This window comes from Trachinotus anak, unplaced genomic scaffold (assembly GCF_046630095.1).
Source record: "Trachinotus anak isolate AG129_WGS33_773 ecotype Australia unplaced genomic scaffold, CSIRO_AGI_Tana_v1 ptg000001l, whole genome shotgun sequence".
Lineage (NCBI taxonomy): Eukaryota > Metazoa > Chordata > Actinopteri > Carangiformes > Carangidae > Trachinotus > Trachinotus anak.
In genome coordinates, this window is record NW_027273852.1 from 4,063,827 (window position 1) to 4,082,010 (window position 18,184).

General features: G+C 38.1%; 1 protein-coding gene across 2 annotated transcripts in view; it reads left to right on the top strand.

Moving 5' to 3' along the window:
• Positions 1 to 18,184, top strand: part of asic4a (acid-sensing (proton-gated) ion channel family member 4a) — a 171,705-nt gene that overhangs the window by 78,044 nt on the left and 75,477 nt on the right. The gene's annotated exons all lie outside the window — the stretch shown is intronic.

Below are 18,184 nucleotides of genomic sequence, written 5' to 3' on the forward strand. Positions count from 1 at the left end.
CACTGAACCATGAAGATGGTTAAGTGATATTATGTTAACCTCCTGTTTTACATCTAGAGTCGAGATTAAACGTAATTAGGTGGCTTTTGTACTTCCCACATAGTCTTCTGGGTAATTGATGACTGACTGAAGTCTTTTACTGACTGTCTGCACTATTGTTCTGATCTCAGGCCCTTGCTGTCTGCTATTTTCTCAATAATTGACCAAGACCACAGACATCAGCTGGTTTTCTAAGGCTTTGACTTTCACCGTGGCCACATTAAAAGGGAAATAGTGCGTTCCATTTAGCAGTTTTATGCAAACTTATGGTATCTGTGTCCTAGTTTTAGCCCAGAGTTGGCTGAAAAGATGTGATGAATTTGGAATTTCTCTATGCTGGTAAAAGTCATCAACCACACTGAGAAAAAAAAATTGCAGCCAAACCACTATACCCTATGTATGGGTATGTTTGACCTTTAGAATATAAATCGAATTGATGAATCTGATTCAGATTCTGGTGGCTCTTTAACAAAAACATTTACTGTGGCAGCAGGAAGTAGTTTTTCTCAAAAGCACACATTATAGTAGGTCTACACTGCAGTGGTGTCACAAATCTCAGAAAAGCTTCCCATGACACTGTCATGCACATATTTGGGCAATTGCTTGTGTGAGGTTAATGGCTAAATACTCTCTAGGCTGTAACACTCAGAGTGATTCAGTAGCGTGTGGAGTCATTGGATATGGTTGTTGAGTTTTTAACCCTGGAGAGACGCACATTTGAAGATTATGTGAAAACTACAAATCATGTAGCATCATTTAGTGTAATACTCCAAGAGAACCATCATCTTGGCTGTAATTCCTGTGTCAGATGAAAAAACAGTAACACACAAGGTCATCTACACTCAGGACAAACAACAGACCACACACATAACACAACATCTGTCACTGTGAGTCTAGGTAAATACATGTTGGTTAATTGAGTAGTTCCCAAATTAAATTTTGCCATAAAGCTATATTTCACACAAGAGACTTATAATCACATTCACACAGAAGTCTGTGTGTGGCCCATTTAAACTACATGCATCAGACTGGGACCAGTTGTTCTTTTCAAGGGGCCAGTTAAATTAACCCTGAAAATAAAGGTGTTCAGTTCAGCCACAGTGGAAACTATTGTGAAATCATGTCATGTTAAGTGGGACGTGATAACCTGCTGATATCAAGTTAACCTCTTCAGCTTTGAGGAACCATTATATGATGGTGAAAAATAAACCACATAAAATTATAGCAAACCACAGGGCGATCTTTAGGCAACAGATTTACTCACCTTGTAAATAAATAATACATATACCATACAGATACATGTTGCATCTCTTACAGTATCTAGTTCCCTAATGTCCAGTAGTATACACAATACTGCAAAACATTACAACATCTTAAGATCATAATGCAGTTTTAATGACTAATTCCTGGCTCATGGGAACCAGGAATCAGGGACCTCACAAGGGGATCTGGACTCGTTAATGGGACAGAGCAGCCACTACATACAACACAGAAAATGCTATAACTGTATAAGAGAAAAGCTTTATATTTTGGTACTATTACATTTTGGTAAATGTCAAGTCGAGTGACTTCTGTTGATTAGACATTGCAGTTGTGTGTTCATGTGTCCACACATATTTTCTAAGGTGTGATTGGCTCATGCTCAAGTGTCTCTCTGGTTTATTAGCTTAGATCGCTTTTCATTGTAGCCTCAAGTTTTTGGAAGCAAAGTTGTCTGGTTTTCAAGTGTCAGGCAGCTGGTTTCTTGTATAATCAGAGCTAATTCTTCACACTGTCCCATCATCCCAAATCCAGCATGGCATGAATTTAGCTCAGTTTGGTCCTGTCCAGTCGCTTTGCCTGGACCCTTTGGTTGCCAAGACGTTAACAATGCACGAGAAGATCAGTCTGTGATTTGAGATGTGTTGATCAAACAGGTCTGAGATTTTCTTCTTATAAAGGAATTAGTTATATTTTGTCAGTGTCATGGGAAAATGTGTTTATCGATTGGGTTTGAATTTTACAGTGGAGGATGTGATCGTGTGACCAGTGGAGGTGGAGTTTACTGAACTGAAGTAAGTTTAAGTTACGTCTTACGTCCTTAACAGCCACGGTTGTCTACTGTTGTGTTTACATCAAGCTGATGATGATTACAAACTTCCAAATGAGAAAATCTGCCAGTTTCTTGTCATGATTACCCTTCAAGATACAAGAGTACTTTCCGATATCCCCGCCCTAGACTCTATTCTGCGCACTAAATAGTTTGGGCTGTGGTCATGCAGGTTGATTGTAGTTCCTGTAACAAGTCCTATTGGCTTTAATGTCCTAATCTGTAAGCCTTTGCCGTTAATGTTCACCTTTGCTTCTCCTCTCTCTCATCCTGAAGCACAGCTATTGCTTTTCAACTCCTTTTTGTTAGTCCAGGTTCGTGAATGTGACCTCAGAGTCAACAAGGTTTTAAGGACCAGTGTACACACAGCATTTCAGTAGCTGTTCGCTAATCTTTTCCCCAACATTACAGCCCTGCTGTACAATGATGATGATGGCGATGATGACGATGATGATGAGAGTAGCTCTAGGCTAGAGAGGCAGATGGGCTCTCACTCTCCCTCCTGCCCGCTGCTGGTCTGACCGTCACGTCCCTTGAAAGCATGATACCTGTGAATACCCTGATTATGGCCAGGCCAGACTGCACAGGCCCACGACCCCTCACGGTGCAGGTGAGTGCTGAGGCAGTGGAGTGGACATGATTGACTCGCACTGCAGTCCCTGTCGGAGAGCTGCGTTCCAACAGAGGAAGAAGAGCGATATAGGGGATAGCAGGTGAGAGAAAAAAGGGAGAGTGCCCGCCCCGCGTTCTTTGGCTAATTAAGTGTTATTATCCTACACAACAGGAGGTACCTGAGAAATAATTGGCCACAGCGACAGCAAAATGTTCCAATCTGGAGGTGAAGCCAAAAGCACTGTAAAAGGTCACATGCCATTATGTGTTATACTGGTCTTATTAGTACTGCAGTCTGTCAAAAGACCTACCATTAATTCACAGGCAAAATACTTCCTAGATTAAACATATTCCCCTTTCCTTTGATTTAAGGCCAGTCTTGTTTAGGGGAGAAAATTAGATTTTCATTCTGTGATTTCTGACCCGTTAATAGAAGAGAAAGTGCCCTTCAGTTCTGGCTTTTATATCCACTTACTACCTGGTAAAGATTTTGTCTCTTTTGTAGTGCTAATGCAAAATTAAAAAATCTATACATATTAAATATTACATAGAAATCACCATCAAATTATAAAATATATACCCCCACTGCTACATGAAAGGTTATTAAGTACCTCCTTCTAATACATCTGATCTAAGCAGACATAATCAATAGTGTTCTATTGTGTGCAAAGAATCTATGTTTCACATTAACAATATTATTTTGTGATTTCACTGATTTTTCACCTTTAACAAGAATTCCTGTTCCCCTGTATTTTGAGTATAATTAAAAAGTCAAACATGACTGATTGGATATGTTTTGGTAGTATTAAGTTTAGCTTTCAATTTCTTGATTTTAATTTGTGTTTGTGTTTTAGGATTTGGAAATTAAAGGTAAGAACTATAGGTTACAGCAGAGTCACTGAATGGAATAGATGGCTCAAGTTAAAAGCTTGAAGCTGTTTATTACGTTTAGTTTTCATGCTAGAATGGCTGCTCACAGCTGTCCAGCTGTGTGGTAAAAGTTTCTTGCAATAAATGTCAACAGAGCAGAACACACAAACCTCAGACCAGCCAAATGATTCATATAGGAGGAGTGTGACTTATAATTACATCAGATCAGCAATGAATACATACATTTAAGAATTGATTTGTTATCCAGTTATAAGCCACTTTAATACAATGCTTTTTTCAGATCTTGATTGTTTTCAACAATCTCTTTTAACCTGGTGAAGAATTTTAGTCATCAGACATCTGGATCTTAAATTATCAGAGAAACAAGTCAAGCAAACGTTAGCAACAGCTTTTGTTATTGTTTTGACTGAGAGACCCCTAGCAACAGAAGTTACATACTGTGCATTTAAAATGACCAGTGTTTCCATTCAGTGTCTCAGCGTGGTCGATGTAGTATTCAAGGCTGTCTGCTCAGTCCATGACTCATCTTAAAACTAAGCGGGGACTTCACTTCTTTTTGTTGTTTCTTCTTCAGTTCTATCCTTTTCTTTGTGTCCATATATTCAATTGGAGTTGGATTTGGAGTCTTAAAGATTTGGCATGATTGCAGTTTTTGTGGCTGTTGCTCTTTCGAAATGATTAAACACTTTATGACAAGGGGTGTTTACGGTGGATCAATGACAGCTTTCATGGTCTCAAAAAGTGACCAAGGTCTTTATTTACCTCAACTGCTTAAGGTAATAGACATTTATTAGAGGCGGGCCTTTATTTCTAATTTTGTTTGATATTTATAATAGGTCACACTGGTATTTTTGCACAAAGCCTTGATTTGATCCACTCCTGTTTGCCCTGTTATAGTTACTGCATTAGATGTTAATACAAACATTTTCTGTAACCATTTCAAATTAAAAGCCCTGTAGCGCTTCAGTGGACAGAAACCCTTTATTTCTTAACAGGGCTTTTATTGCTGTGCTGGCGTGCTATTGTCTTATCTCCGATTGCTGGTGTTTCTGTTGTTTACATGCTATTCAGATCTGCTAGTTTCTTTAGCTTAGCATTTACCAATGGCTTCTCTCTCTCCCTCCCACTTTCTTGCTCCCTCTTGCTGGGTCTGTCTTATGTTTAGTTGTTCCTCTGCCTCTGTAGCGATAATATGTAATAAATGTAGTTTATTTGCTGCAGTGGAGGCGAGGCTCAGTGAATTGGAAGTGCAGCTGTTTCCAGTTTTGCTGGGGACACTCTAGTTTCGTCTATTTTCAACTATATAATGGACCTCAAAATTACCCTACTATGGCCACAACATAATGAGCATGTATTTATCTCTCTCAGTGTTGTTGAAGGTTCTTGATGTGTCAAAGCAGGGGATTTGCAGGCCTCATGTTCTTCCTTACATATTATTTGTGAATTCCTTTGTTGGAAATCAAACATTTTACTTTAGAAACTAGTTCACTCTTACAATTAGCATAGTCCTAATTCACTTTTTCTGTGAGCTGCACAGACACATTTTTATATCAAAAACAGAAGTCTGAACTGGATATTTCAAAGAAATAACCCAAGCGTGAGAGCTGTGAGGCAAACTCTTTGATGCTGAAGCTTGATAAATTGAATGTTGGTCAGTAGTCTGCCATGGCTGTGTAGACATCCATATAGCCTTACTGTCAATTGGGAGCTTTAAGTAATAACAAGGACTTCTAATATTTATCTGACATTCTGATCAGAATAAACAATAATAGAAGTAGGGGCAAGTAGGGACTCAAACTACAGTAGAGACAGACATTGTGGAGTATTTAGCAGTAATATGTTTGTTTGCGCTAATAAACAGCAAGATCTGTTTAGTGTGTGTGTTTGTGCTTTGTTCTAAATTTAGAGGTTTTATTTTTTGCCAGCTGAAGGATTTGTCTTCACTTGGTGGCTTATTTATGTTTTCAGACTACTTAACCAACAGTTGTATGGATTATATGGTAATATTTATTCCAGTTACCTCTGTTCTGTTTAGGTGTCCCACTAAGTCATGACAGTGAAGCAGCACGCACAGTACCAGGACCGTGAAACTGAGGCAGCTACATGGAATTCAGCCAACACTGATTTTATAATTTGGACCTATAATTTTACTACTGTGACATGTCAAAATGTCTATTGTGAAAAACACAGGAAACAATGGAAACATGCTGTTTTGTAAATAGCAAAATTACAAGTGATGACTGATGTGCCAACTTAACAGCAAATATGGATTAGTTAATTGGGTAATTAATTTCTAATAACTAAACAATTAGCAACAATTTGCCAAAGAATATTTGAAGATAAACAAACACCCAGTGCATCATCATCTTAAAGTGACACTGGATCTGAAATGAGTAAAATATACAGTGTGTTAACAGTAACAATAAAGTAGTACGCAATAAAGTTAAAATGTTCCCTAATGAGGAAAATGAGGAAATAAATCCCTGTGAGATACAGTGAGGCACTTTGTTCCTGCTGTGAGCAAGTGTAACATGAATTAATCAGCAACCAGTAGCACAGTATGTTGTTGTTTCAGAGTGCTTTGATGAACTGAAGGAGTCATGGCAATACTTTTAATACAAAGGATTATTGCTTTCTTTATCTTGCTCCACAGAACAAAATAAGAATCGACGTGCATTCATAAACTGACTGAACAATATGAGGTGTTGTCAGATAACTGAACGTCATGCTGGGAATAGCCAGATTTTTTTTTATTTTTTATGAACAACTGACCTAGAGTAGGGTGTTATTCAAAGAAATCATAAACAGTACCCATCTCCAGAGTTTGCACAGAGCAGATGGCTGATGCGAAAGCTTACCAGAGAGGGTAAAATTGATCTGTCTCTATTTGCAATTGCTAGAATTCCATTATCGGGTGACCATTTTGCAATATTTATGCTTTTCACCCGTCGTTGCCCTTGCTAGAATTGCCCCCCTTGCCCCCACTGAGCTTCTTTGTCAGCCAATCATTCACCTGATGCTAATGACCAGGTGCCAGCTCTTCTGTCCCTCAGATATCATGTCTGAAGACTGATGTATTGATCGGGAAAGATTGATCAGGGCAGGGATGATACAGCAACATTACATGATTTATTCAGGTTGTAATATCTTGCGTCAGGGCTACCTTCTGGGATTTGACTGTCTAAGCCAAGTGTACTTTAATCATCCAGCCAAGCATCAGACCCTCTTTACACACTACAGCTTCAGTTTCTCCGGATGCAAGAGGCAGTGACAGTCTCCACATAGACTGACTATATAAACCCCCAACACAGTGTAAAAAGTCACTTTTTATATTTATTAGATTTTCAATAGAGGGCGGTTTTTTCTTTCCGTTTACCACTTTACTAAACAGCAACATGATTAGCATTCTATGGATGGAAAAATCTAAAGCAATCAAATAAGCATTTTTCCATTTCTCAAAACAAGACTTACCCAAACCAAAACAATCTCGCCTTTCAAAATAATGTTTTAGCATTCATCAGTTGGAAAAACTGATTTTCGATGCATTAGACGTACTCACTGCATGCGCATGCAGCACTTATGCCATTTGTTCACAAAATCTCACAGACCTAATGAACATAAAATCACAGTCAAACTGTCTCCCAGTGGTAAGCAAAAAATCTGTTCAGGCATCAGCGGGGCAGTGGAGCAAGCTGCTCTGCACAGCCGACAGTAAATGGTTTCAGGTTCACACTCCAAAAAAAAAAAAAAAAACTAAGCCAACCACATGATACCAAAGGCTCAATTTAATGAGCAGCTGACACAAGTGTAAATATTTTAGCCTGTGACCTTCATCAGTGTACCAGGATACCCTGCAACCCCGCACACTACAGCAAACACACTTTTTATGCACATATTAGCTTTACATTGTGATTGCACTTCTGTCAATGGTTGAAATAAAGATAGGCCACTCCAGTTTTTACACATGCAGTTTATTTATCAATAGTACAAATCAGCCCCTTCTGACATTTTCCTCACTTATGAGTTGTATTTTGGGAAATGTGAGCTTTCCCCATGCTCCTGACTAAGAGTCAGGATATCGCTGCATTATCCTCTTCAGTTTGATCCTTCTTATGGAAAGCTGTTTTGTGTGTTTTGGCTGTTTTGTGCTATTAACTTCATATACTTCATATACCCCTCTTCCCCTCCCCACTATTCATGTGTGATTGAGAAATGACTATAAGACGACACAAGGGATATAAGGATTACGTTAAAAAAATCAAAATTCAGCCCCCAAATTAATGCCAGCATACAATAATGTGTGTACATTCACACTACAATTATATCACAGGCTATAATTTAAGGAAGAATAAAACATTTATGAGGTGGGTGTCATTTTAGGACCTTCCTGAATTAACCTGGCTCAGCAGGGACCATAGATACAATCATAACTATTTACTCCATAAGCGAGGTGTGAATTTTATTGTTTTTATTGTAGTTACTTTTACAGGGATGGTGCTCATTGACCCACAGAAAAAAAAAACTGTAAACGAGAAAAGCAGAAATTCTCATGTTGTCCCTGGCTAGATGTTACAAAGGCACACTAAAAATAGATTATCTTATTTTAACCAGCTTGCATAGCTATCATATTGTCTATTTCCAGTAAAGACTTCAGGACCAAGGTATATGATGGCTACTCCTATGCACTATGACTATTTTCTTTGCAGTCTTCTGATCATTTTTCCCAACAACAGTTATTTATGCCATAGCTTATAAAATGTCACAGGTCTAATGAACAAGAAGTCTCCCAGTGGTGAACGTTGAATTTGTTCAGGCTTCAGCAGGCCAGTGGCGCAGGCTGTTCGACACAGCTGGCAGGGGAGCGCGCCCTGTTGTTCTGGGGACTGGAGGGCAGGTGAGCTTCCGTCAGAGTCAAGGATGGGTCAGGCCCATGATGCGTGTGGCATGTTGTTGGTGCAGCTGATGAGGAGAGGAGGGTCAATGGTACCTCCCAGGCTTCCCATCCTGCCACCCCCCCAATCCCATCTGTCCTGTGCTGACAGACTGTGAGCAGAATAACAAGTCAGCATCTGTCCAGTAATGAGATCCAACACTCAGCATCAAGATATCAAATGCTAGTTAGATCATGATAACAATACAGTCTTGTCTGTTCAGTCACTGTAATCATGTGCTCCTCTACAAAGAACTAATTACTAGACAGCACTGCAATCCATTACTTAAAGTGAAAAAGAGTGACATGGCTAAGCTAGTGTATTCTGTCAAACTGTCACATTGTCTTTACACAGTTACAAGTGTTGTGTGTAGAAATTATGACATTTAAAATTGGTGTGTCAGCAAAAGGAAGTGTGGTGTGCAAGTGTACCAAAAAATAAAATGCATTCAGTCAACATGTGCTCTGCTCTATCAAAAGTTCCATAAAGGAATAGTTTATTAATTTGGGATATAAATTTATTAGCTTTTTTTCTGAAGGTGGGATGAAAAGAGTGATACCAGTCTCATATCTGTGCACTAAGTACAAAGAGAGAGTACAGAGAGCAGAGCCGATGCGATTAGCTTAGCTTAGCACAAAGACTGGAACTATTTCTTGGGAAAACAAATAAGTATGACAGTGTTTGCCTTCATTCACAACATCATATCTCTCTACAAGACAAAAACAAAAAATAATGTGTATGTTGTCAAAGTCAGCTTATCACTGTGTAGTTTCATTCTATAGGTCTGTTCCCAGCTTCAGCTGACTAAGTCTAAAATTGCTAAAGGAATTGTTTTCCCTCTTGACAATAGGCCTACCTCCTCATCCTACTGCAGCCTGCTCAGAAGAGCTGACACCATGAACTCTGAAAAGAGTAGTGAGAGTGTTTTTCTTTTTTTTTTCTATCAAGAGTCTGTTAGAAAGTAAGCTCATTTATTATTAACTATAAACTAAATATATTGTAGATGTTTCACATGAATGGTTTTTTTGGTCAGAGAAGATTCAACTGGTGACATTTAGCTTTTGTTCCACTTGCTTATGGGAAAGAGAAGTTTTCTTTCATTTTTCATGCGGGGGTCAGTTTAGAGAGCTAAAAATGCACTTTAGAAGAAGGACGCAAAGGCTCGCCTCGGTTACCTGCGTTTCTGCTGTGACCTTCAGCTATAAAGGCAGATCCCTGCTATTTTGCAAGCCGATTCTTGGGTGCCCTTTGTCAACAGCCAGTTTTTACTGTTTTGGCATTTGGATCAATAATTTTACATTTACCTCCATTTCTTTTGTTCTTATGTAGGTAGTTTCCAGTTATTCAAGAGAAATCGTTCACGTTCATCTGCTGACAGAAAAAAATAAAAGTTAATGCCAAATTCAGTGGCCTCTTCCTGTTCTGACACATCTTCTATGAAGAAGTTATGGGACAATTTTTTTTTTACCTCCAGCAAAGGACACAGGGGTCATGTTTGTTGTTTAACTACTCTGTTTTTCATATAAATATTGAGGCTGTGTATGTGTAATATGTTGCATTGCTGAGTAGAGTAGGATTCTGTGTGTGGACTTGAAGAGAAGTGATCCTCAGGGCTATAAAAAAATCACTGAACCCTGCAATTCCTGGCAATTCCTCAGTCCACTGCACAAGCTTCCTATTTTTTTTTTTTCTCTTTCCTTTGGGCAGTGTGTTCTTACATATACAGAAAAATGAGTACCCATATGGTCCTTCGGAAGATAGTACAACCTTAATAATGAGAGCTCTCATTAGGGAGTGGAACCTCTGACTTTCATCTACTATTACAACATGGCAGCAGAATTTGTGCTCGCAAAGGCTGAACTAAGCTATTGAACCACACCATGTCCAGTCTCAGCATTAATGCAAGCTGATATGTTACCTAGCAAGCCAAACCAGTCATTTTCATACAGATGAAAGCTACAGTAAAACTGTGAATTTGAAATGAAGTGGTGAGTGAATCCCTCCAAATTGCAGCAGATCACAGTAGATTCACAGTAGAATCAGCCTGATACAAAATGAACAGACATTTAGGCTATGGGGCACTTTGATTATTCTGTCTCACAGTGTGTGTAGTCGTGCCATTTCAACAGGCCTCATAATTTCAAACTTAACTGAGGAACAAATTACTTTCATATTTACTTTTTCCCTCAATTTTTAATGCCAATTATTTGGTAAGTTGCTGTGCATCATCTGCCTTTGAAATGCTGCTCATTGTAATTGTTGGCAGTGTGCAATCTCCACCCTCCTGTCATTCTGTTTGTTTTCACCTGTTCTCTGGTGAAATATTCATAGAAAAATAACAATTGCAACAGTGTAACCCTGCATTATATTTTTTATTTTTTTGTATTTATTTTGTCTGTTTTTTCCGAGTTTATTAAGGGATTTGGTTTTGTCACTACCATTCCTGGTAAGCCAGAAAGTTCGCACTATGGATTAGTAGCTGTCAGGGGCTCCACCTCACTTACAGTTTTAAGTCACAGTCTTTTATACTTTCATTGTCCTTGTTGAAATTTTCTAAAACTTAATGTTTTATTAAAAAAAATAAATAAATAATTTCGACCCTCCAATTAATTAATTTAGTTACTATCGTCTCAAAGGCTATGAAGTGAGGCCTGCTGGGAAATCCTGATTTGACCGTTGAGCTCATTTGTCTAAACTTGAGTGAGTAGATGTCAGTTGTTTTTTTTTTCAACCTTCTAGCAAGAAACCAGTTTTTCAGCAAATGGTCAACTCATTTGGCAGCATGTTTAACCAGCCCAAACAAAAAAGGCTGTATATACAAATATAGATGTAAAGACAATACTTATGTGGGAGGTCAAATGTGGACCACCAACACCCGCTGTATTTTGCACTTACTTCCATCCATTCCTTATGACATGAACATGGCATTACTGGGAAAGTGTAATGAATCAAAGGTTCACACTATTCCCCCATGTCCCGCTGTGCAGGTGCCTGAGCAACCAGCTGCAGTTACTACTGCAACAACAAGAACAAGAACCCTCTGCTATGGTTTTCCTCTTGCAAACACAGTTATGACTGTTGCAACACACATCTAAACCCGTCTTTAGATATTAAATACCAAGTAACATGAACTTTGCAGGTACATTGATTTAAACCCTTTTACTGTGTAGAGTGAGCATCCCACATTCCTTATTAGTCATATATTATTCTGACTAACAATGTTTGAATATAAGCTCAGATTAATATATTATTTTTTCTTTTCTCTTCTTTTCATTTGAAAAACAGTAAATTGACAGATACAGTACATGCTCTTATTTGTTACTCAAAGCTGTGCTGATCACAAAATATTACAGTCATGTCTTATAACTTAGATATTAATTTTATTTATAACATTATTCATTTGTAATAAAGGGCATGCAGATTAAATTTGCTGTCAGTTTGCCACTCAAGCTACTTCCAATTATTGCTGTGTATTAATGCATACATAGATAAGTTCCAGCAGTACACCAAGCACATACATGCAATTTACTTACTGAGACCATGTACGCACCAACAGCAGACAAACGTACACTACCTTGATATGGACGGCTGAGTGATTTCAGTTATGGACATCGATTAGTGCCGTGCTGTGCGGTGCATGTTAAGAAGAGGGGACAAAGCTTTTGCTGAAGCAGGCCCTCCGCTGTGTGATTGTCCTGTATCCGTGCAGTTTTGCAGTGAGAACGTCGTCATCACTGGAAGTCAGATCTTTTTGTGATTTTTGCACAGACAAGCCATGATCATCAAACAGACCAGTGATGGGAGTGGGATGGTGGCAGGAAGGTCAGTGTAGTGCCACCATGTCGTTTGTGCAGATCAGAGCAGCCTAATAGAAGGCATGGATGCCCTCCTCTGTGAATTCATTTTTCTGCTTACGTGGTGATGAAGATTGCTTTTTGCATGCAGTGCTCTTGGCCTGTTTATGCCACATGATGATGTACATACTTTTTCTGTGAATAAGAGAAATATTCTGCTTGTAGCAAGGCTCAGAAAGTACAGAAATTTCCATCACAACATAATTGTACTGAATAAGCCTCAGTGTACCAAGCTTAACCCATGAAATATATTGAGCAGGTACATCCATACAAGAGCTATGATTTTTTAAATTAAAATATTAGATCAATTTTAGTGATCGAAGAAGGTGCCTATAATAAAGAGGCTACAATTTAAACAGAGGGTTTAAGCACAAAGGTAACATATCAGGCAAATGTGGGTACAACCAGATATCAGATGGGGCTGCAGATATAACAAAACCCTAGGCTTTGTGAACACAGACATTTGTAACTTAATTGTTGTGAGTACCCTTCAATACATGTCCTCATTAAATTGTAACAGTTCATTCAGAATTGTCCTCTCATTGAGCTGAGATCTCTCATCTTTGCTCAAGGAAAAAAAACAGTAAATATCAGCCTCTACAATTCCACATTTTCAAATATGAAACATTGAGAAAAACAAGAAATACAATATATTGTGTTTTATGCAAATTTGACATTTCCCCTGCTAGCTTCACAGAGCTAGGTTCTCTGTTGACCACAGATACCTGCCTGTGTTACTGCTGAGGCAGCAGCAGCAGCCCCTGTTGCATTGAGTCTTCATTATTTGTTATCAACAAATTAATACCTGTCAGATAGAGATGACACACATGCAAGTCTAAAAGTTGAGCTGCTTGTACGAAATCTATGGGTAGTGTATGTCAAATCTGTCACTGTATAGGCATACCCTATCTTGTGGCTGCACCTTGGGAATTGAATCCCACTGCATAGCTAGCATTATTTTTTTTCACTCAGCTCTATCATAAAAAGATTGAGGCAAAGATACAACATAGTCCTAAAATACAAAATACCAATTTCACTGTGTCTTCAGAGAACAAGTTTATATAGTGACTGGCATTTTTGTTTTTGACACCAGAGCATTAGGAAAAATTAATACAAATAAATCGATAAAAAGTAATCAATTGATTAATTACCACACGAAACAACACTGCAGCAACTATAGCCATTCATTCATCAGTAGATCATCACTACATAATGTGTCCAATTAGAGCTGCCATTGTGTTATCTCTCTTATGTCAACCACAGTGTTTTAATTCTGTAAATTTGTGTATTTGGTAATCCAGTAAATACAATAAATGTAATTCAAAGAATACAGCCACAGGTACATTGGCTTTTCTTGGATTTTAAAAGTAATCTCTGCCTGTGACTGTATAGTTGTATAGAGAAATTCATTTAGTTTGGGAAGTGGCGATGATTGAAAGCTGGCGGTGAGTGGGTCAGAGGAGGCCCTGCTGAAAAGGAATAGCTCAAAGCTGCTTATTAAAAAAAACATGGAATAAATGAATGTGAATGTGAAGTTTTTGGGACTATGAACTTCAAAATTCAAAATTGTAATCTACGAATGTGGACTAGTTAATTTTAATCTGTGTGAAATGAACTTTGAGGTACCTCTTGTGATAATAATTTAACTTGTACAACTCTCTCTAAATCGATAAATTGAGTTGAGCTCAAATACAGTTGAAAGCTTGTAAAAAAAATTCAGATTTGTCAAACCACTGTGTTCAAGGTTGAGGATCATGTTTAAAGCTAAAATACAGTACATTAAGAAATGTTTTCACCCTGTCACTTTGTGTTTGTTGTTCTCCGTCCGTACATCCATTCTTGTGGACACAATATCTCAGTAGCGCCTCGACAGAACTTTTTCAAATTTGGCACAAACGTTCATTTGGACTCAAGGATGACCTTATAAAATTTTGGTGGTCAGAGGTCAAAGGTCAAGGTCATGTGACCTCACAAAACATGGTGAACATGTGAATGCAATATCTCTGTAACGGCTTTATGAAATTTCTTCAAATTTGGTACAAATATTTTATATGACTCTTGATAAACAGGGATGTAATCTGAAACTAGTCTGAGTGGCGGAGGCATACAACCGCGAGGCGGTAATTCTAGTTTCAATTGTTGTGATATTGCAGCCTTATGCTGAAATGATTTGAAATTACTTTTTCCCATTTCCCCATCTAAGCTCACAGTTCACGTTATCATTATGATGCGTTGAGTGTAGACTGAAAAACAAAATGTGAAAAAGTGACGTAGTCCGAATATTTTCTGAATGTACTATAACTTCCTTCATTTATATTGTCTTCTATCACAAATCATCTCATCCTTTTTAACTCATCAGTTTACTCCATGTCTGGTTTAAGCTTTGACTACAAAAAAGTCAAGATTTAAAAGTCAGTGAATGAAAGAAACTTCCAAGAAAATCCTATTAGGAAAACAATCCAAGTGAAGAATGAGGAATTCCTGGGAGGATTCGTAGAAGCTGTGAGAATAAAAAAATAAAAAAAATTTTTTTAAAAATCAGCAGCATTTACTCAACACCAGTGTCTTGAAACGTTATTCATGGACTATTTTGCTTTAAATTTGTAAGAAATGTTTACATGTAAACAATGTTTACATGTAAACATTTATATAAAGGGCACATTTGTGGGATGAGAGACATACATTTGATCTTAAAGACTCCTTTATGGATTTATTGAGGCTTTAGACTTTGTGTCTTTAAAACTTACTGTTGGACTTTTGTTGTGTTCACTCATAAAGTCAGAAGCAGTGTGATTTAAGACTAGTAAAAAATGGAAATTGTTCTCACTCCAACAGTTTTCAAATTCACAAACATATATCAAAATGTTGCCACAAGCCTCCTTTCTCTTGAAATGTAAAAATGTAACCCACAGGAAATACAGCTTTGACCCTTAATTGATAGATGGCGAGAGCAATGTCAGACTGTTAGTCATTGCCATAGAAACCGAAGGCTGACTCAGTGTTCACTTTCCCTCTTTTAAATTAGAGTTTCTCATTTAATTTAAACACTGTGAACACATTTCATATATCACCATCATGTGTACATACTTCTTCTTGTTCTCAAAGCATCCACAAATCCTGAAGCAATAGTTGTCAGTAGAGTCACTGTCTGCACTGACCCTGTCATTTTCATGTTTTCCCCACAACTTTCTGGCAACGCAAGATTATCCAGCTCACACAAGTATGTGATGTTTGGATAATGTGTCTTCTCTTCAGGAAATTGTAGGCTCTGATGCTGTAGTTCAGCTGTCAGCTGCCTCTTCAAGGTAAAAAGAGGGGTTCAAACCACGGTGTAGCTGCAGTGAATGCTGTTGAACAAAGATCACCTGACTGCTAACCTTTGCTAAGGAACCAATTTGGAGATGCTCAATTAGGGATTTGTAGGCTCCATGACATACACCAAAGCAAACACACTGAGATCTTCCTCAGAAAGAATGGCTATAAATTACTTTTTGCTTACATGTAAGGGTAAGTAAAATGTAATATTTTGATCAATATTTCAACATGCATTGTGATGTATTCTTATATAGCCGTGTTGAAAACGCAAACCTGTTGGTATAATAGCCTATTTCCACTACAGGAGTCAAACACTGGCTGCCATTTGTATATCCAGGGTGAGGTGTTGGCATTTTTTATAATTTCTACTAATGTTAAAACCAAAATTATGCGTTGTCTGCTGCCCTGTAGCTTCAGAGTGCAACATAAATAGTGTGCATGAATGACACAAAGAGGGATGGCTGAACGAATTATGTTGTTGTGTTATTTTTGTTAATGGTGGGACTTGTATGTAAAAAAACAGCCGTTATTTATGAATCCCTTGTTGAATTCTTAACGGTGGTTGCAATGGTAACACGTTCCCGATTTAGATCCTGAGGTGAAGGGGCTCTTACTGTGGTACCAGGAATTATTTGTCAGAAACATTTTGTCAGAAATGCAAAGAAAGTCTAAATTAGAGTCAGAATGGTGTGAGTCCTCCCACAAGATTTTCAATTTATCAACTCAAGTGAAACTAAACAGAAAATGTTCCTTTTTTAAGCTCAGTAGTTATTTGTTTATTGCCATATATCTTTGAATTTTAAACTCTGTATTTTGTATCATTTGTTCAGCTCTACCCTGTGGTATTTTACTCAATAATTCAATTGCAGCTTAAATTATATTGAATTTTTCTATGTGAAAATGTCTGAAAACTAATTGCAATGTCTTAAATTGCATCTGCAGTTTATGTCAAAGCCACATGTGACCAAAGAGATGCCCAATAGATGGAGCTTTTGGACGAGATGATAAAAGTGTCTGCCTGTGTTCTCAGAGAGGGCATCATTCATCCACATCTTTCAGCTCTGTGAACTACTTTTTGTTTCTCACTATATCGACCAAAACGAGCAATTGCAAACCTTTTGCGACATTTTCACCCGCACCTGAGCCATTCATTCATTTGAAAGGAAGGAAAAACACTTGGATCTTTGCTTTGAAAAACTGTACAGGGTAGTTATTTATACAGTTGATGGTTGTGTTAGATGTGACCGTGAGGCCTCACAAAAACCCCTGCTAATGTTATTCACAGAGTCGAAAATAACTCGAAGGTCAGGACATTTAATCCATTGTATCTCATTTTTAGGGCATCAAACACAACACAGGCCCAGGGTTTGGAGTGTAATTGGCTCTGACAAACAAATATAATGCCATCCACGCTTTGAATGGTTTTCATGTGCCAGATGTGCCTGCATGTTTTTTATACACATTTGGTATTTAGTCATGGAGTGGACTGTGAGCGTTCATTCCCTCTGTGAGACTGTAAATAAGACCAGGATCATCTGGGAAAGACTACATGAAATACTCTGTGGTTAGCAGACCTCAGAGCCTGCCAGAGGCATAGCTAAACCATGGACGCCTCCCTCTATCAAGTAAAGGCAATATCTTAGATATCTCTGTTTGTCTATCAGGAGAACGCCCCATCAAAAGACAGTCCTGCTTTAAAAAAGTATAAAAAGCAGATGTCTGATTGATGGCCATGGCAAAAAAAACATAAAGGGAAAAAGGCAGATTGGGGATTGTTTGTCTTTACATTTTGTTTCACTAAAAGACATGATGTTTTTAAACCAGGCTGATTTGTATCTGATTATTCTTAACAGTTAGTGTTCGATAAAACCAAAAATTGGTATAAAATACAACCAAAAGAATCATGTTTCTCAAGTCCTCAGAACTATGAAAAGAGATGTTTGGGAGGACTAGAAAAAGCAGATTTCTTTTGTATCCTGATTCGCTCTGCAGTTTTGAGTAATTTCGCATTTCTGAAGCTCTCTTGGACTTGACTTGGCACATTTGTTTAGAGCGGTTGAATTCACTTTTAAATATGCCTTTTCTCTAGAGGTCCCAGCCCCTTGTGATGTGACCCGCATGACTAATTCCATTTAAAGGGGAATAACATGCATTAGGGCTCTCACTTTTCTGCCTTGCATTTGCATAATTTTGTTTGGCAACTTGGAAAAGGGCCATTAACAGCACTAAGATACACACTGTAAAGGGGATAGACGGAGGCAGATCAATACTTTATTTCAACATCTTAAGCAGCACTGGGGTCCAGATCAGGAAGCATTCACTAATTCAAATTCGTGCAGGAGTCTTGTGATGCTACCATTAGTTGGTGAAAAGAGAACACCATTGTACTACCTCTCTTACTCTGACACGTTCGCTCGATCAATAGTCTTTTACTTTTTTTGTTGCAAAGACAA